The sequence below is a fragment of the Hippopotamus amphibius genome, chromosome 15, assembly GCF_030028045.1.
Source record: "Hippopotamus amphibius kiboko isolate mHipAmp2 chromosome 15, mHipAmp2.hap2, whole genome shotgun sequence".
Taxonomy (NCBI): Eukaryota; Metazoa; Chordata; class Mammalia; order Artiodactyla; family Hippopotamidae; genus Hippopotamus; species Hippopotamus amphibius.
This window is the reverse complement of record NC_080200.1, coordinates 42980773-43006631: the sequence shown is the minus strand read 5'-3', so window position 1 is coordinate 43006631 and position 25859 is coordinate 42980773. Positions and strand designations below refer to the sequence as shown.

General features: G+C 42.3%; 1 protein-coding gene across 1 annotated transcript in view; it reads right to left on the bottom strand.

Moving 5' to 3' along the window:
• Positions 1-25859, bottom strand: part of ADAMTS12 (ADAM metallopeptidase with thrombospondin type 1 motif 12) — a 341068-nt gene that overhangs the window by 167023 nt on the left and 148186 nt on the right. The gene's annotated exons all lie outside the window — the stretch shown is intronic.

Genomic DNA, 25859 nt, shown 5'->3' with positions numbered 1-25859 from the left:
GGAACTATTCAATGTCCTGACTGTGCCAGTGGACCGATGAAAATACACGAGATAAAATTGTGTGTAACTAATTATACACACACATCAACATACACACGGTATGTGTAAAAGTGGGGACATCTGAGCAAGATCAGTGGGTTATGTCAATGTCATTATGCTGATGGTGACAGTGTACTATCATTTTACAAGATGCTACTGTTGGGGGAAACTGGATGAAGGATACAAAGGATCGCTTTCTATTATGTTTTACAACCACATGTGAATCTACAATTATCTCAGTAAAATTTTGTTAAAATAAGTTACTTGTCACACTCTAAATATATGCAGTTTATTGTCTGTTAACTCTATCTCAATAAAAGTTTTTTTAAAAAAAGTTACTCGTCCACGCTCACACAATAGTGGAAAAGCAAAAACTAAACATAAATCTCCCAATTTCTAGGCCACAGCCAGTGGCCCACCACTACTGCTCTGGCTCAGAGAGCCCTTCTGAGTTCCTGATCTGTGCTTCCTGCTTGAGTGAACTTAGCACCAAGCAGAGCAGCTGCTGAGGAGCTGGAGTGGGTGAGGGACACGGAAATCTTCCTTCCTTCCCTCCCTCCTTCCTTCCTCCGTCCCTCCCTCCCTCCCTCCTTTTCTTTCTCTCTCCCTTCCTCCCTTCCCTCCCTCCCGGGCCTGTGGCTTCCTGGCTACTCCTTTTCTGAACTGTGACCCCATGAGCTCCACCTGTATCCATTCTGGACCATACAGTGTTCACTTCTTTCTTTTGAGTTTCCCTTGAAGTGGCATTGACAATCCACCCATCCACCTCCACCCTGTTCCAGCGCCGCCCCTGGGAGCAGGTCTGGATCAGTAAGAAGTTATCCTAATCTGGATACCTAGAATTACTGAGAAGCTCTCTCAGATTTTATGTGTTCAAAATAGAGAAGAAAATTACACAAAATTTAAAAGCGCTGAGGCTCTCGGATTGCCATACAAAGTGGTAGATAACCCAAAGCCTCGACCTTCCATATGATCACATTTAGAACTGACAATCGGAACAAGGACTCCCTGGTTCCACTGCCAACTGGAGACCTAAATTGTAGGGATAAAATCTGGAGGTAAGAACCATATAACCATCAGCACAATACCTTTCCCATAGTCTTAAATGGCCTTAAGCCATTGGAAAAGAAGACAAAATCCCCCACAGCCACAAAGCCCAAAACATCCCTGTCATTTTCCTTTTTCAGGACAGTGACAAGCACTGACAGCAACTATTAAAGGATTTTGTAGTGCGTGCACTAGATCAAATGGACTTTCTGAGTATTCACAGATGGCTAAATCAGACAGAAGGAAGGCTCCCACAACCCATCCTGCAGAAGTGTTATTAACATGACACAATGACTGCGTTCACAGAACTTTAACAAGCACAAAGTTCAACCCGATATATAACCAGGGCATCATTCTTCCCTTAGACTACCCCCTCCCTTTTTTTTTTTTTCCACAGGAGCAAGAGAATCGGTCAAGTGATAAATGCACTGATATAAATAATTTATATAAAGTAACTTCCAGCATTTGTTCTAGAATCAGCCCAGCTTCACTACAGGGTATTCTTTCTTTTGCTACAGTATCGCATGGCATCGACGGTGATCGTGAGTCTGTGTGGATCTGCACGTCTTTTCAATCATCAAAGAAATCCCCGTGTCCACCTGTTGAATACTTTCTATCGCCTTCTGTGTTTTTAAACATTGAGGATGTGTGGTGGCATAGACAAGAGTGTAAGTCAAACAGAAGGGGCAGTTTCCCTGAACTCTGCATCAGCAAATAGTTCTGGATAAAGAAAAGCCTACTGTACCACCGGCTTCAAGGGATCCGACCTACCCAAGACAAAAGCAGTACTAAAGGTGCAGGTGAGTGGCCACTAGCACTGATTCTATTCTTGTACCTCAGTCACCACCAACTCTCCTAGGGGAGAGCCATTTTCTTTTATGAACTAACTATGCATTTCTTTTGAAATCAGAGTTTCCCTAGGACCGTCTCACAGTACTCTTGAGATCTGGAGAATTTGGTGGTATTGGTGCTGGTTCAGTAGAACCAATGAGCTGAAATCTGCAGTTTCTCAATGATGATGGCCAGTGACTTAAGTTTTCCATCTGCAAAAGAAGGCTCACAACAGCATCCACTTCAGGGCCGGGTCTAGCACAGAACCTGGTATATAATAAATGCTAAATAAATGGTAAATCCTCCTTCCCTGAATTCCATATCCTCCTCTTGAAACCACCCCAATCGTCCTTTCTCCTGCCTACCTAATCCTCCAGCCTATTTCCTCCTCTGCTCTTCCCTCTTTGAACTCCATCCCCACTATCCTTATCTTAATTTCTTGAATGTGTTCTGCTCTTTCCCACCATAGGCCTTTCTATATGGTATTTGTTCTGCTGGGAATGTTCTTTCCTTCCACCTTCAGCTCATTGATTCCCAGTCTTCCTTCAGATCTCAGCTCAAATGTCCCTTCCTCCATAACTAGAATAAATTCCCTGTAAATGTACTCTCCTCCCACTATGCTACCTTTGGAGCACTTATCACACTTGTAATTTTACATTTATTTAAGTGTTTTAACTTTAACATCAATCTCCACCACTGGACCCTGAGTGCTTTTGAAGGCAGGGACCACATGTGAGAGCAACAACTGCATCTGCTTTTTTGTTTTTTTAAACTTTTCATTTAGAAATAACTTCAGATTTATAAAACATCTGTGAAAGTAGTACAAAGAGTTACCATATACCATTTACCCAGCTTCCCCGATATGTTAACATCTTACCTGACCACAATACAACTGTCAGAGCCAGGAAATTAACATTGAATACAATACCGTTACCCTACAGACCTTACCAAATTTTGCCAAGGTCCAATTAATGTTCTTCACCTATTGTAGGCTCTGATACAGAATCTCACATTGCAGTTAGTTGTCATGTTTCCTTAGGGTCCTCAAACCTGGCTCAGTTCTTCAGGTTTTGTCTTTTATGACCATGACACTTTAAAAGAGACCTGGCCAGTTATTTTGTACAATAATAACCCTCAATTTGGGTTTGTCTGGTTTCTTCAGGATTAAGTTAGATTATGCATTTGGGGTAAAAATACCACAGACATGATGCCATGCCCTTTTCAGTACATGATATCAGGAGTTAGATGACTCAATATATCTCATTATTAATGATGCTAACTTTCATCACTTGATTAGGGTGATATCTGCTAGATTTCTCCACTGTAAAGTTACCATTTGTCCCTTAGTAAGTAATGAGTATTTTGTAGGGAGATACTTTGAAATTATAAAAATATCTTGTTTCTCATCACACTTTCACCCACTAATATTAACAAACACTGGTGATTCTTACCTGAAACAATTAGTGTTCTGCAAATGGTGATTTTCTACTTCCATCATTCCAGCTGCATGAATTAATTGGAATTTTATTGTAAGGAAAAGCTTGCCTCTTCACCACCATTTTTTTCAATTATTTATTCACAACAGTTTGCACTTATATTTATTCTGTAGGCTATAATCCAATAGTGTCATGATTTATTTTGTTGCTTAAACTGTCCCAGCTTTGACCATTGGGATTTTTTCAAGTTGGCTCTGTGTACTTTCAATATGTCCAACATTTTCAAGCACTTCCTTATTTTCTGGCACCAAAAGATGGCCTAGGTTCATCTTGCATTTTCCCTGCCCTAGACATGGAATCAACCACTTCACCAACAAACCCAGGTTCTTTTATTGGAGAACAGTATTAGAAACCAAGATCTGGGTGCTGGATGTGCTTGTTGCTACTGGGGTGTCACTGCTTCTAGGCCCTCTCAACAGAGAGAGCTGGGAACTATACATAATGTACACATCTATATCAATGCCTGTATCTATCTGTCTGCCTATCATTTCCATCCATCCATCCATCCATCTCTTTAAAACCATGAGTTCTTACTGATACCTCTGGGTATCCAATGTCATAGCGTTTATTTTAGGTTTCCTCTATTTTTTTTTGTTGTTGTTTATAACTTCTTTCTCCACCACTGAGAAACCTAACTCTTATTAACCACAATATATTTACTTATCTGCTCAGTTCTCCAGTGCATGTAACTTAGTTTCAGATTTGCTAACCTATACCCCTGTGAAATGTGAAAAACAAATTTATTTACTAGAGTACTGTATTTGTGCATTTTGTTGTGGTCTTTAGCTTTACAATGCAGTCAAAACACTGTTTTTCTGTATGAGGTTAGCTCTTTTCTTCCCCACCCATTTTACCATAGTTATATTATTCATTTACAATATAGTTAGGTTCATATGCTACTGCTTGTATTCTGTTTTGATTCCTCCCACATCCCAGTTGATTTTAGTTCTTTCTTTTTTTTTTTTAAACATGAAATGTAACTAGAGTTTTAAAAGTCAGAGCTATACACAAAGGCATACTCAGATGAGAAAGTAAGAGGGACTTCAGGGACATAGCCAAAGATATGGATACAAAAAAAGATCAAAATTTGGGGCTATAAGTGCAATCAATCTACCATGAAAATAATATATACACATAAACAAAACAAATATTGTCTGAAAAAATGTAATAAAAAAAGCAATCCATACAGACCAAAGGTCTTGCATTCTGATCCCCACCATTTGACATTGGGAGAGTCTCTTAAACTCTCTGGGGTTCGTTCCTCATCTCTGAAATGGGATTAAAATGGTATGTCCTGTCACTTCCCAGGGCTATTATGGTAATCCAAGGATATTCTAGGTATGACCATTCTATGACAAGTTCTGTATGTGTGTTGGGAATTAGTAACTGATATTACTTCAGAATCATTCTTAAAGGTTTGCATTATAAAAAAAAAAAAAACTCTGGAAGTCTCAAATAGCACATTAAATCACTGATCAGATCAACTTTTTGCTTCTTCACTCAGGTCTACATGCCAAGCATTATCATAAAGAGAGCCAGAGAATCTGCATGGAAAAATGACCCTGAATCCAGATACTGCCACTGGCACATGGAATCAAGAAGTCAAGGCTGTAGCTTGGATCCCATCACAAACCGTTCCTGAGGCTCACCACGCCTCTTCTTTTCTAATCCCAAATCACCAAGTCTTCCTCCCACCCCTTCCCTTTGAAACAAACATTCATTAAACACCTACTCTGAGCTTATCACTGTACTAGAAGCTGAGGAGACAGCAGGAAACAATACTGACATGGTCTCTGGCCTCCTGGAGTTTAGAATCTGAGGGTGAAGCATCACTATAAATAAGTGGGACAATCAAACGGATTAGAGGTTGTAACACGTACCAGGAAAGACACGACAAGCAGGCTGCTGGGATAAACAGCCGTGTAGGGGGAGAATGTATTTTAGGTAGGATGATCAGGAAAAAATACTTCGAGGGAGTGACATTTAACCTGAGACTTCGATGATGAGAAGCCCAGTGTAGACATAGAGGGAGACGATTCCAGACACAGGAAGGATCAAGCGTGAATTCCTATGACAGAAACTAGAAACTGTCAGAAAGGATTCACTGGGACATAGTGAATGTGGGGCAAGGGGCAAAAGAGATTACCCTGAACAGGCGGCAGGGCCAGATGATACACAGCCTTGGGAGATGGCAGCCAAGGAAGCACCTTAGAAATGAGGTGATCGTTTCTGCCTCTTCTCTCTTGCACTGAGGACTCTAATAAAAACTTTCACCCACACCATTTTCAGATGCCACGTTCTGTCCCCTAAGCCAGCTTTATCCCCTGCTTAGGACGCAGCCAGACAATGCCCTTCACGTTGAAACCAGAGTCTGGGGAGTAACTGACTCACCCTACTCAAATTATTCTCAGAACCCCGAAACGTCTCTCTCCTTCCAGCCCCACCCCAGTCTCCCCATCCAAATTAACATGGAACTTTCCAAGGCACTTTGTTACGGATTCCCCCTGGGGGTGACAACCATTGGTAAGCTGGCCCCATTGTTAGATAGCATACAATTTTTACAGCTGACTTACTGTCTGTGCTTCCTTTTCAATGATTATTTTGAAACACATATGACATACTTTGGATGCACAAGTGGCTGAGGAAATTCTAAATTAAAGCCCTTGCCGAGCTTAGCTGGCATAGACTCGGGGTCTGTGCTACACAAACAGACTTTGGTGCCCTTCCAAACATACTACACGCTCCAAGCACCACTCCCTACCATCAGTATCTGAAAGAATGGAATTGTGTCGACAGAGACACAAGCAACACCCTCCCATAGAAGCAAAATGTAAAATTAATGGCAGTAAGTAAACATCATCATTGCCTTCCTTACTGCTCTTCTCGTCTCCTCTTTGAGAATGTCTACAAAGTTAGAAGTGCAGTATGTATTATCTTCTCAAACTCAGAGGTACAAGTACTACTTAAACACTGAGAACACAACAGGCCCTGGAGAGATGGGGTGATCTTGAGGACATGCACAGAACACAGAACAGTATCTTAATCTTAGTTCTGAGCATAGAACGCTGTTTAAGTGCAAAGCTTGAAAGCGAAATTAGCACTACTTCTTAGTAACTCCCGAGGGACTCTGGATAATTTATTGGAATTCTCTCTGCCTCAGTTTCCTCAGCTGTAAATTGGGAGGACACTGGAATTTAACTTATGGAATTATTACGAGCACTAATAAGTTGATGCATAAAATACCTATAATAGTAGCTGGCACACTAAATATTTAATAAATGTTATTACTATTAATAATTGATCCAATAAATAAAAACCAGCAGGAAAACATAAAAAGACTCAATTAATAGCAAATTGGGCTTTGGACAATGAGAGCAGGTTTCAACATAGCCCCCAAATGCACATACTACCCCAGAGAGCAAAGAGGTTTTCAAATGCTCTTCAGAGGTGGGCTTCAAATATAGATGAGGATAAAAATTGGGGGATGGAAAAGAGCTGCATAGAGGAGAGAAAGCAGGTGGTGAAAAGAAAGTCACAAAATCTGCAGCTTTGCAGTAGAACTGCCTCTTGCAGGGGCAGGATGAGTTCACAGCACTAAGCTGCGTGGATTCAGCTGACTGTGACTGTGAGTGAAGAGGTGACCATAGGTTTTAGGGGTGTCAGAGGTGAGGAAAAGAATCGATGAGGCTTGACATGGTAAAAGACAGAGACAAAGCCAAGGCCAAGACTGCTGAAGCTGGGTGAGAAGCTATGATGATTTACATAATAAACTAGCAAAGATGACCTAGTTTGGCCTCTCAACTCAAACCTCACTCCTCTTGAGCCTGCTGAGTCCCTCTTGGACAAAGAGATGAATCCAGACAAGATAAGCTAATATCGTGTCTTCCCTCTGGGCCCTGGGATTTTGGCTTATTCAACACAACATCTGGCTCTTAAGATCACAGGGTTGCTTGTAGACCACTGGCTGGGTCATGGCCTGGACCCAATAGCAATTCCGGTCATCGCAAAACATGGGGATCTGGCTACATTCATGTAGTTTGGCCTCATTTTAAAATCAATTTGGGAATATCTTGATTTTAAACAAATACTAGTCAGATACCCCAAATTCCACATGAGATTTGTAATTGTGGAAGGCCCATTATCTGGGGCCTTAAGACTCTGAATTGATGTTTCTGAAACTAAGGAGATGCTTTCCACCCAGTTCAGAGTTTGATTCACAGTGTGAAATGCAACAAAAGGAACAATCAGTATTATCAAAAGGGCCAATCAGGGAGCTATACTTATACTCCTCAGCGCATATTGTTTTATCAAGATTTATTGTATATAGATGTGTCCTGTCAGCAGCAGCAGTGAGTCCTATTAACTCGTTGCTGAGGAAATCACGTTCTAGGGATGCAAAAACAGAATACAAAAAACAAAAGCCACCAACATACAAAATAATGTCATTATCCGTTCTCACAAGAACTTTTTGAAAATACAGATTTAAAGCTAGAACAACTTTTTCTTGCTCATTCTAAAACACTTTCAATCCTCAAAACTTCAGGGCATCAACAAGCAGAAATTGGGAAATGCATCTAGTATGGGAATTTTATATACATATAAATTATATATATATGTGTGTGTATATATATATCCATCCTGTTTATTTCACAAAGGAGTTAGTAATGTGTTTCCCAAATATAGACACTATGACAAGATAACAAATTAGAAGACAGCAAGAAAGAAAGAAAAATAAGAGGAAGAAGATAAAATGAGTGACAAATGATGAGACTAAGTTAAAACGCAGTTCTTATCGTCTGTCTTTCCTGGCTTTGTTTGGTCCACAAACTTGGCTTCAGTTCTAGCCATTACTGAGAAAAGGGAAATGTGATTAGTTGTTCGAGTTTCACTGTTTATATGACAAAAACCCACTGGTTAATAGAAGCAAAATTATTATTGAGATCTGAAAAAAAAATGTTAAGGTCTAGTGACTCTGCTTATTATCATTCAGAGTGAGAGACCTAAAGATCTACTTGACAACCATTTCCTCTCCAAGGTGAGAGCACGGGCGACTTGGTTGGACACCGGTCCACCAGGTGGAGACCAGAAGCCTGGCTGTGGACTTTGGTTGTGCTATCACTTGTTTGCATCTGAATGTCTGAATAAGTAATAGCCCGTAGCTATACATACGCTATGGGAAAAGCTTCTTTTAAAAAATGTAGAGTAATTATCCATTCTCAGGGTCTGCTGATTTTGCAGGGCTTCTTTTTTTTTTTTTTTTAAACTTCAGACAGGAGTTGGTTGGTTGGTTGGTTGGTTTGATTATGCATCTATGCCTGCATTTCACCAAGTTGTAGAACTGAAGCTGTAAGCTCCTGGCACGTGTATGTGTAAAACAGATGTGTACGATGTTGTGTTGCTTGTGTTCACCAACTTTGCTAGTCTGCCAGGATGCTTCTGTACAACAGATGGTTGGTTCTTAAATATTACCTTCCAGTTTTCAGTATCAAAAAAAAAAAAGAGTTACTTTAGTTAAAGCTATAAATGAGTGGTTGAGACTGCACTGAGAACAACAGTGCCTAATATATATATATATATATGCAAGATAACAGGCTGTGTTTTGGTTTACTAATGAAAAAGGAAAGTAATTCTATCTTATAGTAAAATATCTGGTTGTGCTAGAAGGTGAAAAAAGATGGCAAAAGCCAAAGTCTGAATAGGAACAGGATGCAGAGGTTTCGAAGAAAAGGAAATACTGCCTTAGTTTATAAAACCTGCAAATTTAAGACTGAAAAAAAGAAATTTGTTTACAACGTTGACAGAGCTGTTCAATTTTCATTTAAAAAATGCTCATAAATTTTTACTGTTAGATATTCTATTAATAAGAAATAGAATGTGGTATTCTTTCCACTAAGATGATACTTAGTCTGTTCTTAACAAGAGGTAATTAAATCTATTCTTTATCTTTTGTGTAATTTGTCCAAATAATAGAGATTTTGCTTCTCCCCAGAATATTTTTTGGGCTTTGTGCTGATTTTGTATGGCCTTGGTTTTGAAAAACACAAACCAAAAAAAAAAAAACTCAAGTTCCTCACAATTATGTTATTGGTGACATTTATTGTTAAATATTGGATTATTGTTCTGGTAAGTAGGCAGTGAAGCAAAGCCATTCGCTGTTGTTGGGCACCTAGGCTTCTGTTTGAATAAAGTATCTGCTCTCCTTTGGTAGCTCTTTTTGATGTTACCTTTTTCAAGGTAAGACCCTAAGTTCAAAAAAAAAATATTACTGCCAAAGTATTTTTAAGAGCCAGATCATTTCTCGCACTTATTATATGGCGAAAATACCAACAACCTACTTCTTCATCTTGGCACCAATGCTATTACCCTCTTGTGGCAAGATATGTTTTTTACATAGATTATTAAAAATCCATCCTTTTTTTTAAAACAGAGATATAATTGAACAAATTGACTAGTAAACTTAGGCCATACCTGGAGTGTCATACAAGAGTTAAAGCTCACGTCATCTGGTATGACAAGTCACGAAAGCTGAGTGTCAAAGCCATGCTGGGAAATTGGTATGGGCTTACAGGGGTCTAGCCTTACAGGCAGTAAGGAGGATCACTTCCTGGCAGGCCAGGAACTTCAGCAATTTGGGGTCCCTTGAGAAATGAAGAATTCACATTCAGTTGTAGGCACTGTGGCGGAAGTCCAGATGGAAATGAATTTCTTAATTTTGTTTCTCTAGCTTTGGAGTAAATAAGCATATGAGAATGATTAAAACAAGCAGACATTTGGGGAGATGCTCTTTGGAATAACAGAGGTTATTGAGATGCAATCCTAGATTCTTTACAAAGTTTCCAGGACCAAGCAAATTCTCTGGCTTCTGTGTTGCTTGGCGTCTCATGGCTATAGATTAGCTGGCTGCACAACAAGAATGGTGGTATGTGTTATACATGCTGCTCCTCTGAAAAGGAAGCAGGCAAAGAACACAAAACACAGTGAGATAACACTGCAGTAAAGAAGAAACTGCAATTAAGATTGCTGAGTGTGATACACAAGTGGTTCATTTCCTACAGGGCAATCAAACCATAACCTTTGAGGTTATCTTGTCTATTGGACAAAAAGCATCTGTAGTTTATAAGTTTTTCTACAAATTAACATCTGTTTTTACATAGTTGTAAAATGCCTGAGCTCTTATCAGTGGTAAATAGTAAATCAAACAAAGCCACATCCCCAAGCCTAGAGTCTGATGAACCTTGGGTGGGCTTGTTAGACAACTCCCTCAGTTATCTTTTTGCTTTTCTTCCAAGTTTTGGGTAATTTTTCTTGATAGTCCTTTGTGTGATTGTAAACAGTCTTCTAAGATTATTTTTGATTACACTGCAGTGTTCTTTTTTGTTCTTCCTTCACTGGCTACGTACATGTTGGTTTCTCATGTCCTCCTATGGATCAGCTTTGCCGCCCTGCTGGTTCCCTCATTACTGCAGTAATTAAAACCTTGCACATGCTCACCATAATTTTTACCAGAATGTGCTTTTTTATTCACTGAAAATTATATTTTGATAAGAACAGAGGATCACAGTTCAGCCAGTAACTAAATAAATTTAAAATAACTCAAGTAAGTTACCTGCAATGATGAAATATCATGACAAGGATGAATCTCTAAACTTCTAGCATCCCTCCAAAATCACCCTGGAAATCTCTTCCCCCAGCCCAAGCCCAAGGGTTTCAGATTCTTCTCCATTTTCACTTTCCTCCTGAATCCACATTAGAAAAGCCCTCAAAGAACTGGTCTAGTAAAACTAAACCCTACAGAGGACAGGGGGAAGGTCATTGAATTTGCCAAAACAGAATTCTTAATTTATTGGGTTTTGGGGAAAAAAAGCTAAGAATATGCATACAATTTTGGTCCCATCATAGAGTTAAAGAAACTTTATGGATTTAGAGGTTGAAAAGTTGAGTGTAAGTAGAGATTGAGTATGAAAGAATTCCATGTATTTCGGCTTTTTTTTGTGTGCATGCCACACAAGAGAGATGCTATCGGCCAGGAAAGGCTGCAAAGGAAGGTTGTCCTATGTCCTAGAGTCACAGGGATTTGCATGGCTTATGTTTCCTGGCTGAAGCCTTGCCAGATGAGCTGTGAAGATGAAGAAAGAGGCACCTATTTTACGGTAGTCACTGTGTCCATCAAATAGTTAAAAAACTGAGGCTCATGCAGGCAATATTTTTAAATAAAGACAGAATTTGCATCTGTTCTTTGCCACCTTCTTTTAGCACCATCTTGCCTATTTTTTTCAGGCAGAAAAGCTCGGTCATTTCAAGTAAACTGCCTTTCTATGAATCCAAATTTCAGCTCGTCTTACGAAGAGAATTCAGAGCAGAATTTTCATCTTGTCAATGGCATGGTTAAGTGCCCTGAAGAAAAGGAAGAAATGAACTAATAATAATGGCCCTAAACAAATAATAACGGCCCTGTGCCATATCCTATTAGAAGCACTTTGCATATATTAAGTCATTGAAGCTACACAGTCAATCTGAGAGGTGAGTACAACTATCATCGCCCTCTTACAGATGACATAAGTTCCTGACTGAATGTCACACAGGTAGTAAGTGCCAGAGCAAAGATCTAGACACAGGCAATTTGGCTCTTAACCACTGCACTGTCTCTCATAAATACTCTCCTCCCCCACCAACCACCCTGTACCAAGAAAAAGACCTTGATTACTGTGAATAATTTAACGGTCCTAATTCTGATATCTTTATTAGTGCACAGGTATTCCTCAACTTACCCAATTTGCCTATTTCACAAGTTATTGTGAAATTAAAATTGTACATAAGCCAACTCCACAAATGAGAGCTTAACAGTTCTTCCAAACCACTTGGGTTTTAATTTAATTCTTAGCCAGGAAGGTAGATGAGTTGGGCGGATGGAGAAAGTAGGTGAATAAATAGGCTGTAAAAATATGCAAAATATGAGCCATAAGAAGAAAAAGATAGATGCCAAGGGAAAGCAAAGTGGAGCTGGGAAAGGAGGGCTTCTAAAGAAGCCAAGAGCAATTTATTTTTGTGACAGGTGATGAGAGAAAGAGACACGATGGTAGACTGTAGATTGAGTGAAAAGTGATGCAACCTTTCTGGACTACAATCTGGCAGTATTTCTAAAATTTTTAAACGTACTTACTCTTTGATCTAGGAGTTCCATTTCTAAAAATTTAGTTACAAAATAGTTGCATATGTGAGTAACTTGCTCTTCTGACCAGGGAGTCATAAGATGGTCAGGTGGCTCAGCTGTCCAATGAGTATCTATCAAGTCCAGCAGTTTCACAGCACTGTCAACTTCTAAGAATCTTAAGGGGGTTCACCATGCAAAGTCGCATTTGAAATGCCTCCAGGCTGAATATCTTACCCATAGGACAATTCCTCGCCACTTAGCTTTTGTCATCTTTACTTGCTGGAACTTAATTTACGAGTAAAAGGCAGCATGGAAAGCAGAAATTTTACTAGTTTCCTTAAAAGTAAAGAAGTTACTATGACAGATGAATGCTGTATTTAAAAAAAAAAAAAAAGTCTTTTGCCCCAAATCCAATAAAGACATTGTTAATTACTGAAAGATACAAGTTAAATAGTCTGAGAGAGGGGGAAGAGGAAGGGGGGAGTCAAAACACTTATTCGTATCCAATTTAAATATTCAAATGTTACTTGCTGGTTGATTTGTATGGTGACCTTATCCATCTGTATCCACAACTTCAAATCCAAAGTACTGCAAATGTTTGCCAAACATTCCACAAGAAAATATGCTGCTTGTAAAAACATCCACACAAACATCCACAATGGAAGTTATCCAGAGACTTCTAAAATTGTGAACAACTCTTATCCAATTGGACAATGGGGTTAAAATCAACTCTTTGGTGAGAATAAAAGAGATTTCTGGCATCAATGTATCAAGCTTCTTAAATAGGCTCTTGCTAGCTCTCCTTCCCCTCAAAAAAGAGTGATTGCCAGTTCCAGAAAGTGGCTTCACCTTCCAACTCCAGTATGTATTTTTTCCAGATTCAGGAACAGGCATTCCAAGTCCTTCCACCCTCCTTGCTATAAATAGGTCATGGAGATTGCCCTTTGATGGCAACCATCAAAAACAGATGCTCAACGGGATTCTCAAAGGTCAAAGAAGAACCAAAGATCTGATCCGTGTTTTTATCACTAGGAACTTGATGGCTTCACGGGTCAGTGAGACAGAGAGCAGCTGAGGTGCGTGGCCACAATATTAGCTTCCACTTTAAAAAGAATGCGAAGTTGCCTATTGGAAGGAGGACTGTATGTGCCATGTCATATGTGTTTATTCCACATGCAGTCTGTCATCCTGGCCCTCGGGTCTAGGGAGACAAAAGTTGAATGGAAAGCAAATGGAATCCCATACTCTAAACTGATATAACCAATTTATAAAACTGCTAGTATCAACTAAAACTGAACATATGCATATTGTATGACCCAGTAATTCTACTCCCAGGTGCGAAGGGATATGTGCATGTGTGTGTGTGTGTGTGTGTGTACAATGCACACACATATATCCCCCCCCCCCCAAATGTGCACGTGTTCACCAAAAGACATGTATTAAAACATTCACAGCAACACTAGTCAAAAAGCCCAAATGGAAACTGCCAAATGTCCATCAATAGTATTCACATGATGGAACTCTCTACAGTGAAGAACGATCTCCAGCCACATGAAACATTGTGTACGAATCTCACCAATGCAATGTCTAGGTGAAAAGCCAGGGACAAAGAATACGTATTGAATTATTCCATTTATACTGAAGTACCAAAAAGGCAAAAGTAATCTATTCTGTTAGGTTTCTTTTTTTTTTTTAAGGTGAATGAATAAAAAAGCTTAAAAATGCCATGTCAGTTCATTGGAATAGGGTGTTCAGATAATGAGGCAGAATAACTCAGAGAGGGATCCTTGCCTTTTCCCTTCTCTACAGCTTCAAGGTGGCCAGAGCAAGGGCTCCATGGTCTCCCAATATGGGAGGGTTCCTTTTCGCTAAACCTGGATCTCCACCCAGAAGATGCTAAGAGTTGGTATTTTACAGGTTTCAAGTTTGGTAAGTGACATGCGAGTGGCAAGATAGATGATACTGCTGAGAGAGAAGAGAGTTCTACCAAGGCATTTCTGTCAATGCCAGAGCAAATATTTTAATTCTGCATCCTGAGTTGGCTTGATGGCAGCTTTCCTAGGCCTATTCCACAGCCTCCCCACTCTGCCACCTGCATCTTCCTTTGTTTGTTTTCAAGCAAAAGCCTTTGCCGAGAGTGAAAACCAGCAGCTCAGCCTCCCATCATATTAAATGAGACTGTCCTTGTCTCAACGGTCCTCTGAGCCTCCAAAGAGCTTATTCCAGATGCTGTGGTCTCTGCTCACAGGCATCTGACGCTGAGATTTCTTTATATAAACAAGCATCAGGATGAGTGTGTGAAGACTTTTCATTCTGATGGCAACACGACAAGATTTCCCCCTTATCCTGGCTACAATAAAACTTTCCCTTGTGACTTGAGATAAAAGCACTTCTTTGGTCGCAATATTTCCCATGGCAAGAATATAAAACTGCAATGTGACTAACACAGCAACCACATTCCCATCAAACTCAGAAGACACCTTTCTATATTTGAACCTAATGAAATGCCATTATAACCATAATAGCAATATGGTCCACCAGTAATTATTTGCTATGAGAATAAAGCAAAGCAGTGATATAGATTGTCACGATGCACAAATAATAGAACCATTATCACCAGTGACCCCGCATTGTGTTACTTGTGTGTTTATGAACAACAATGATGATAAACAGTTATATTATTCTTACCACTGTTCTAAGTTTTAGATATATTTTATCCTAATGTTTTAGAGATATTTACAAGTTTTAAGGCTTGGAAACACGCTATGAGGTAGAAACCACTACCATCTCCATCCTCCAGATGAAGAATGAGCGAGGTCCAGAGCGTAAAGTCTCAGAGTTTGTTGCGGTGGAGCTGGGATGTGAACCCAGGCAGGCTCACTGCCTCTCCTAAGAAGGCTGGATCTTCCTAGTTTTTTCTTAGACCAAAGAGCAAAATAAGCTCGATTCTTTTCAGTGGATTTTAGCTATGTAGATGTGAGGGCCGTCGTTAGTTGGAAGGATGAAAAGAGCATAGAGGGGACAGCTACTCGATTAACGAGCATTCTTCAGGAGTAATTCCGGAAGCAGGTGACTCAAGGCAGGCAACCGAGGGATCACACAGTCAGGACGATGGTCCAGGCAATGACCACCAGCGTCGGACGACCCTAGAGCAGCAAGTGGCCTCCCCGAGGCAGGGCGGGTTGTGAGCAAGTGGGGAGTGCCTGGCGCGCAGCCTCGGGAGCCAGAGAGAAGCCAGGGAGAGTGGTATCGAGGAGCGGCAAGGTGCCGGGGGAGCACGGGACACAGGATCCAATGCAAACCTGGGGCACCTGAACACCCTGCGCTTTTCCGATCCCCTCCGTGTGGGCAGATGCCTCGCCTCCCCTTTGCACTGTCATCTGTCACCGTAATCCCAGGTTTTGTACACAGGCTCCCTTGATCTTTATATTCACAGTCTGTAAACTACTCCCTTATGCTTCCCCTTGTGTAAGAGGAAGAGAAATAATCCCATCACGTTCTGCTTGCTAACATTTTATCTGTGCTTTTAATCTTATTTCTCTCACTAAGATCTAATCCATCTTCCGTCAACCTCCAATACTTTAATTCCTGTCGACCTGTTCCTGCCTCTCTGCCTCCAAAGTGCATAGATCTCCCCTCCCTCACAGCAATCCGGCTTCAGCCTCCTCATCCCCCACATGTCTCTTCCCCTAACAGGACAGGAGAGAGACAAGCGCCCTAATCTTCAACTGGACCTGGGCTCACGTGCTGGCCACATCAATTCCAGCCTGTGTGGCATTGGTCAAGTCGCTCATCCTCACTGCTCTTGAAGTTTCGCCTTGAGAAATTAGGGGATAAAAACAGCAGAAGATGGAGCCTGTATGCACCCCCATATCCTGGGCGAGGCAGAGGTAGCCCTGGGCTCCCAGCCTCCCGTGGGGTCAGGTTGGAGCCAATGGCCTGCACACGGATGTGACCTATGTTTTCAGCTGCTGTGGAGTTCAGGGTCAGTGAGCCAAAACAACTCCTTCCCTTCTTCCTTCACAGCATTTTGGAGACCACGTGTTCCTGGTGGGAAAGATGGAAGACTCGAGAAAGCTGCCTGACCCCTTCAGATGGGATATGAGGGGGAGACACCTTTACCGGGTGCTACTGAGGTTTGGGAGGTGACTTGTGGCTGAGCCCAGCATCACTGTCCTGACTGCCCCAGGGCTGTGCTACAAGGCGGGGCTGGTCCTCTTCTGTGCTTGGAGCAATAGTAGCGTGACTGTGAGCAAGCTGCATCCACCCCTCTGGACTTCCGTATTCTCTTTTCTAAGTGGAGTTTGTGGAGATCTAGCTTTTGAGCTCCTTTCAAAACATAAAGCCCTTTCTTCCAATGAAATCTGATGTAGGGAACCAAAATAGAAAACAGGCACATGTGCAGGTGGTCTAGTTGATTGAGAAGGCAGGGGAGGGGCAGGGACTCACACAGCAACCACTGCCCTGGCTCCTGAGAACCGAAGCCCACACAATCCTCTTTATTTCTTCATGCTGAACAACACTGGCAACAGACATACTTTTCTGTTCCTGTCTTAAACAATTCTGAGACCCAGCAGGAATACGCTAGCTTTTCCTGGAGGGCAAGGCTGTGAATCACGGTCACCCGCTCGCTTGCTCATCAAGATCCATTTCAAGATGCTCGCCTTGCTGAGCTCACCAATCCCAAGCTATCAGGTCATAAACTCTCCAGATCCCAACCATCTCCTCCCTTCCAAGACCCGCCTTGCAATCACCCACCTCAGGTCCCCAAATCCTACCAATGCCCTGCCCTGATGTCCCCTTATGCAATACCTCCGAGCTCTCCTTTACCCCAGCACATCAAGCCAACTGAGCTTTGCTTACTCAACCAACTGGTGGTCTTTGAAAAGTGGACAATCTACAACCCTGAAACAGCCCCTCATGTGGTTCTGCAGAGACACTGGTTTTTAAAAGCCTCTGAGCTGGATGATCTGTAAGCCCCACTAGCTTCAACACTCTGCTTTAAATCCCAATCCTCATTTCCTCAGTGTGAATCTCCCTGGGTTGCCTGGCTCTCTAGACAGAGTTTTTCTTTATCTGAGCAGATAAGAGCAAACATTAAGGGAAGGCATTTAGCACAGGAGCCAGCCCTTCCTCTCCGGCCTTATCATCTCATCCAGCCCTAGAGAGAGAGATGGTTCATCACTCAGAACTCTCCCCCCTTATAATATCAAACTCTGCTGCCATCCCAGAGCTCAGAACGCTCTGAAGTATTTAAACCTCTGTGTGTATAAACTTGCGAAATCAGAGGAGGGAGGAAAAGGGGGCTGAGATGAAGCATCTGAAAGTAGATCGCATCGATCAAAAGACAGAATCAGGAGCCAGGCCCTACGTAGAGGCCCCCAGGGAAACAGCACAAGTACTGTAGCCGTGAATGGCTTTGGGTCAGTGAGGAAACCCTCACTTTGTGGAGTCTGTAATTACAGCTATGACGCAGCTTGAAGGCACCTTAGGGATATTCCACCTCAAAGTAGGCTCCCAGGACCAGCAGCATCAGTATCCCCTGGGAATTTGTTAGATATTCAAATTCTTGGGTGCCACTCAAGGACTACTGAACCAGAAACTCGAGGAAGACACCCAGATATCTGTGTCTCAACAAGCCCTCCAGGGGATTCTGATGCGCATTCAAGTTCAAGGACCACTGCTATCTTGGAAAATACATCCCTAATTCTTTAGAGCTGAAGAAAAAAAAAAAAAATGGAGGCCCAGAGAGGCTGAGTCACTTGCCCCAGGCCACACAGCTCATTAGCACCAGGGCCAGGCCAAGAGCCCAGGTCTTCTGTGTCCTGTTCTAGGTTACCTTCTACTACACGGCCTAAGCAATGAACATCAAATGGACTCAGTGTACAGTGTTCACCAGAAAGCCTATAAACAAGAGGCTTAAAGCAGCAATTGGGTCGAAAGGGCGTGTCCAGAGGGCTATTCTTGAAGCCTGTCTACTTGGCGAGTACACTGATCTCTCTCACATTGGAGGCTTATCTGAGGAGGCCTGAGCAAAGGGCTGCAGATGCAGGCTTCTAAAGCAGTTCAGTGGCTGAGCCCCAACTCTCTAGTCAGGTGACCACCTAGAAATCATCAATTTGTCTTTCGTACCTTCCTAAAAATTATCCCTCATGCTTGGCTTGTGCTCTGCACTTTATGAAGTGCCTTCACTCTCTGAAGCCACACGAATCCACCCTTTGGAAGGTCAGGTTCAGAAATCTGCCTGTCAAGGCAGCACTTCCTTGACGTGGCTTTTGCCAGCTGCTGTCTTCTCCTTCTGCCTCCAGAAGAAGCTCTGGCTCTAATCAAGGCAGCTCACCACCCCCCAGACAGAGGCTCCCACAAAGAGTCCTCTCTTCTCTCCCTCCCCTGGAGGGCTGTTTCTACCTCACCCTCTGGGGCACCATGAATCAGGGCTGCCCTTGTCCTGGAAGTCCGGGTCAAGGTCAGGTCCAGCCTGGAGCCTGGCCTGGTTTGATACATCCATGTATGTGTCCTTGCATTTCCAAATAAACTCTCAGTGATCCAAGACCAGATTATTCAGGCTTGTGCCTCTTTTCTTTCTCCTTAGAGCATCTCACAGCTTTGCAGCTGCCTCTCTAGGGAAAGAGCAGGTTTCTCACTGTGAGCAGTTCTCCTCTGAAGAGAGGATTATTCAAACGTTAGCTTTATGGATACTGTCCTGAGGTCTCAGTTTCTTGGGCATTTCCATTTTCCAGACTTTCCAAGGCCTTTGATTATTATAGATGCATGAGTGATAGCTCAGGGCTTATTCAAGGGGGCTCCCGGCTCTCTCTCCAAGTTCATTCCCTTTACCATCTCTCTGGCCACACAAGCCTTCTTTCAGTTCCTGAAATGAGCTCAGCTGTCTATGCTCGAGGCCTTTGTGCATCCCGCACCTGGATTTGGAGTGGATGTCTCCTCTCCTTCCATTCTCAGTCTAACAGCCCTGCAGAGCAGCCTAGCATCCCCTCTGTCCTCTGCTGCTCTATGTTGCTAATTCCATTTTTATTGGTTTGCATTTGTTTCTTATTCGTATTATTTATCTCTTTCCTCATCAGTCTTCCTACGAGATCGTGGGCTCCTTGAGGACACGCTGCCAATTCACAATCCACCCCCAGCAGCTAGAACGCAGGCGCTCAATACACACCTGCAGACTGATGGAAAACACAGAGACTGCAATTCCTCATATTTTCTATAAAAAAAGTAAATTTAACAAAAAGTGACTCAGAGTCCTGGAGTGTCCATGAAATGCTCAGGTGGCAGTTCAATGTGTCTTGGACATCCTGTCTCCCCCACCACTCCGGGCAGCCCGAGACCACCCCCCTCCCCCAGAAGCAGGCCCCATTCTTTGCCGCCGGATTCCCTAAGGCTGGAGGAAGTTACTCTACTTGAGATGTTTACTGAAATAATACGTTTCAGCTGAAAATCCACAGGCTAAAGGAGAAGAAAGGGAGAGGGGAGGAGCAGAGCCAGAGCACTGCCTAAGAAAGGACCCTGCGAGGAAAGCCTGGGACAGAGCCAGGTTCCTGCCCGCTGGGTGCCGTCTGCTGTGGGAGAGAGGCTCCCTCCAGGTCCCCGCTGGAGGTGGGGGATCTGCCACAGGCTGTGAGGCGGACAGAGCGGGTATTCCATGCCCCCGCCTCCCAGCTGTGCCCCTTTCCCTCCACAGAGTTGTGACCTCTAGACTCATAAGCCCTCTGCCTGGTAGCCCTCACATCCTCAGCATGTGAGCCGATCACCAGCATTTGGTGCGGTCAGCCTGTCCCTGGACCGTCTCTGCCGAGGCCACTTGCTCTTTAAGCCTCGCTTCTCCATAGTGAGGGAAGGACAGTGTCCTGCTGGCAGGGATTCAGGCCTCGGGCTATCACAGGCTCTTCCACAAAACCTGTTATCACCCCAGGCCCAGAAAGGCCACCCAGCCTTGCGGAGAGCGCGTGTGTAGCACAGTGCGGGCCAATGGGAGAAAAAGAATTTCTAGAATCAGATGACAAATCAGGAACATCAGGTATGGCTGGACAGGTCATTTAACTTCTCAGTTTATAAAGCATCTCATCACAAAGTAACACGTATCACTTGTATATATATGTCTCTCTGGGTGTGTGTGTATATGTATGTATGGTTACACATACGTGTGTATGCATATACACATGCACACACGTATGTGTAATCATACATGTATGTATGTACATATGCATAGGAAAACTGACGCACATGAAATATGAAATGTGAGTACTGGTTCCATGAGACAAGAACACACCGATATTTTATATTCTCTATACTTGCATGAAGTTTCTGAATATTACAGTATGCAGAGATAACATAAGCAATCAGAAGAAGAGCTTAATGGGATAATAATTCCCAGCGCATGGAGTGCATAGGTAGATACTTTATGCAGAGGGATCACGCTCTAAAGTACTCTGGAGAATCAGAGGCACGGCCCAAATGAACATTTGGGATTTTAGCAACTGGCAGGTCAAGCAGATCCTGCTTGCTTAGCACATGGTGGGGGTCTCCCAAAGTTTCCTTCCAAGTGAAAGGAAGAGACACAGGCAGTCGTGAGACCCAGAACACCCAGTGTCCGGCTGTAGAGCAAGAGGGTTGGAAACTTGCGTGTGTGTGTATTATGAACCACTGGTACAGAGTATATGTAGGTTTTCAATGAGTACTTACTACATACCCAACTTTTCTAAACACACAATAGTTAAGGGTGTGTCTGTGGGCAAAAGTTCAATTCTGGAACTACCAGCAAGGTCATGGAAGAGAAGGCTTCTTTCCCCGACCCTGATGCTCTCAACAATGTCCTTCACCACCCACCCAGGGTTAGAGGTGAGACCCTTCTAACATAGGATCAACCTAAATCTTTCTGTGTGAAGTGGGATTATATACAGTTTATGCCAACGGTTGCAGAAACAGCGTATCTGTGACCTTCTTTAAGTATCAAAATTGCACAAGGCCACAAGATGGCGTCATTAGGCTAACAAAGTCCGATAGGATGTGTGTGAGTGTGTCAGTATGTCTGTGTGTGTGCATGTTTTGTCTGGTAAGAGTTAATCCTCTTTGGAAGGGTAGATGGGCAGAAAAGTGAGTGGAGGAAAGGATCACAGAATCCTTTTCCTCTGCCTCCTTTCCTATGTCTCCTCCTGCTCTTATACTTGTTCCTACATACAGTTAAAATATAGTTTAAATGCCTATTTTTATTTTTCAAATAGAATTTTGATTCATTACCTTCATCTCTAAGGGAATGGGTAAAAATCTATAATTTTGTTATTTTTTTAATAAGAGGAAAATATACTAAAATCAATCAGCGGTCTTTCAAAGACTGGTTCCCCCGCTGATCTACAGGAAGCAAGTGTCAAAAAACGGAACGGTCCCTCTTCCTCCTAATTACACAGCAAGGATTGTTTCCCTGTGAGCCCCCAGTCCACGTAGTGTTTTCCACACTGGTATGATATTAACGTCACTGATATGTTTTAACCATTCCTAACCATTCCTGTGACCATGAAAGACAGGCAACTCTACACAATTCTTTAACTTTGCTCATTTGGGATAATCTAATTATTTTCCTGACTCCCTTCAAGAATGGTTAATAACTTAGGAGTCAGACTGACCTGGATACAAATCCCAGCTCTATACTTACCATTGGAAGACCTGTGACCTGCCTTGGTTTTCTCATCTATGAACAGGGATATTTTAAATGGCCGCAGATTGTTACTGTGATAATGACATACATGATATCTGTACAGTATTTCACTCAATGTCATGCACACAAGACAATGGCCACTGATTTTTAATCACTGTTGTTATGAATTAATAAATACCAGCTCCCCCTCTGCTTGCTCTCTTTCTTTTTCTCTACAGTACAACCAGTATTGGAAACAACAGGCATAACTACAGAAGCTCCTGCTGCCTTTTCGTCCAATCCCAGGCGTCCTTCAGATGTGCTTAGATATGGCCTGTATCTAATGCTCTGAAAAGGTATGAGCGGTAATGAGGCAAGACAGCCAGGGGAGGACAGGCCATGGTATCCAGCTCCAAAAGAGGGGCCAGTGGTGTCTGCCAAGATGAGCGGTCAAGTCCTAAGAGGTCAGGTAAGGTAGAAAGCGGCAAGCGCCTTCTTGAGGACCACACCGACGGATCCAGGATTAAGGCCAGTTGGAAAGGCAGCATGAGTAATAGGAATAAGATGCTCTGTCCTAGCAGAGGCTGTCCAGCAGGACGACGCCAGAAACCTGCAGATGGCTCGTGACCCTGACCGAGAGATGTTATGAACAAGACTATACATTATTCCACAAATACACAAGATTTGTAGGATTCTTAGGATTTTAAAACTATGCATCCTTATTGTTAGCATCAGAGTATTTGTTCTTCAGGAGAGACAGTGAAAAGATATGAGCTCATGGTCCAACCCTGACCGGCTGGTTGTGGCTATCCAGGTTGAGAAGGATAGGGTGCTGTGATAGATTAGTGATGTCTGGCCTGACACCAGAACCCAGAAGCAGCAATGGACGTGCCATACAGCCATCATCTCTCTTCTCATTCAAAATCCAATCATGAGCCATGAAGAAAGTACCAGAAAAAAAAATAGGTGAATACTTACCGATACTAGGATGGGGAAGAACTTCGTAAGCATAAAAGGAATGGAAGGAATTGCAAAGAAAAATATCTAAGCAAAATTCTAAAATATCAAGGTATCAAAAAATACGAAAAAGCAGAAAAAGTATTTTTTCACAAATATGACAAAGGTATTATATATTTATATATGAAGCTCTCTTATGAATTATTAAGAAAAATGTTAATGGTCCAATGGAAAAATGACAAAAGAACATGGAGTGATGATTCTTAAGGAAGAATTTTAAATGACTCAAGAGCTGAGGTTACAAATGTTCATATTTATATTCAAAGAAACAATAACTAGGACTTCCTAGGTGGTGCAGTGGTTAAGAGTCCACCTACCAATGCAGGGGACTCGGGTTCCATCCCTGGTCTGGGAAGATCCCACATGCCACAGAGCAACTAGGCCCGTGCACCACAACTATTGAGCCTGCACTCTAGAGCCTGTGAGCCACAACTATTGAGCCCATGTGCTGCATCTACTGAAGCTCATGTGCCTAGAGCCCATGCTACCTGACAAGAGAAGCCACCACAATGAGGAGCCTGCGCACTGCAATGAAAAGTAGCCCCTGCTCACCACAACTAGAGAAAGCCTGTGTGCAGCAACGAAGACCCAATGCAGCCAATAGATAAATAAATTTTAAAAAAAGAAACAGTAACTAGAGCACGTATGAGATAACATATTTTGCACATAAAATTAGAGAAGATTAAAGATACATTACTCGAGGCAGGTAAGTATATAAGTAGATACTTAAATGTTACTTTAGGAATATAAATTGCTTTTTTGAGACTACTTGAAAATACTTCTAGTAATTCATTTATAGGAATCTAATCTAAGGTAATATTTTTAAATGGTGGCAAAATTTACAGCACAAGAATAATAATCATACAGAGCTTTATTATAACAAAATTTGGGGAAAAAATCTAAATGTCCAAATTAGAAAATGGTTGAATAAAATTTGATCTATCCAACAGAGGAGTTTTAACCAATCCTTAAAATTGCTTTGGAGTATTTTTCCTGTATAACCTGCATGAAAAGATTTTTACATCCCAATTGTGTGTTTCACTATCTATTATAGCATTTTATATTTTTATCCAACATTAAATTAAATTATATTCTCATGTCATATATGTAATGACATATTGAAAATAAATATCCACAAATAGTGGTTATTTTTGGTTATGTGGTTATGAGTAATTTTTATTTTTGTCATTTTATTACTCTATATGTTCCCAGTGAAAAATAATTTATACTTACTATTTCTTTTAATTGGAAAAATTTAAATTCTTTTTGATTAAAACTGTCACATGAAAGTTTTTTCAAACAACCTAATCATAGAAAAGAGTTCTAGACCATGGTGGGCCAGAACAAGTTCTATAGTCACACAGACCCTTGACACCTTTAACAAGGTGAACTTGGGCAAGTCACTTAACCTCTCCAAGCCTCAGTTTTCTTGTCTGTGAAATGGGGGTAATAATAGCACCTACTTATAAGACAGCTGTGAGTCTCAAGTAAGAGATACCCTCAAGTGGTTAGCATTACTCCTGGCCCATTGAAGGTACTTAAACGCTGATCACTAGCTAGTCTGAGGGGAACTGATCACCAGCTTCGGATGGATTCGACTCAGCCAGTGAAAGTGGCTGTGGCACCCTGGGTCCTTACATTCCAAATGCATGCCTACAGGGTCACACTTTGTGCAAGTCCAGCTGGCTTTGTGGTTGACCAAAAGAACCTGTGTGAGCTGAAGTTTCCTGAGAATCATCACCAATGCCATTTCATAAACCATCCTTCCACACGTGGTCAAGGAGATGCATCAGCAAGACACAACTGCTACCATCCCCCATAACAGAGGCCGGCACTTACTGAACCCTACATCCTCTCCAACTCATGCAAACACTTAGCCATGTGAGGACCATGTGCATTTTACAAATGGAGAGAATGAGGCTCAGAGAGCTTCCGAAACTCGCCCGAGATCACAGAGCGGCTTAATGCCAAGATTTCACACCCACACCCATGTGACGTCAAAGCCCTGACTCTCCCACCACCATCAACACACACACACACACACACACACACACACACACTCAGCTCTCAGTGTCAGGATGTCTCTGAGGATGGCTGAGCAGTCAAGGAGAGACGCAGCCCCTGAGCAGAGGTCAAGCCATCAGAGACAGTAGAGAGGCCCCAGCTTCTGTCCTCCACTCTGTAACCAAGGGATGTGTTCCCTGCCTCTCCTCCTGGCAACCGGAGACCCAACACCCCTGTCTCTCAAGTGAAGTAGCCATCGCTCCGCCACTCTTATTAAGGCTCTGGAGGAAAGTTGCCTCCACAGGCAAAGACGGACCCTCCCTCAGTGCTACCTGAGATGCTGGAAGTGCTCCCGGATCAGAGGGGAGGACACAGCCATGCAAAGCTGACCCTCAGGAACTGCAGCAGCTGACAGAGGCCCAAGGCCCCTGAGGGAGCAGCAACTTCAGCCGGAAACCTCAGCAGACCAAGAGAACATTCGGCGTCTCTTGATTTTAACCAGCTCGAGGCTTCTCTTGACATTAACCAGCGCAAGACTTAGTCACTGTATGTTTCTGAATAACCATTACAAATTTTAAAAATTATAACAAACAGCAGCTAGCATGTAGCACATAGCACATATTCAAGTCAC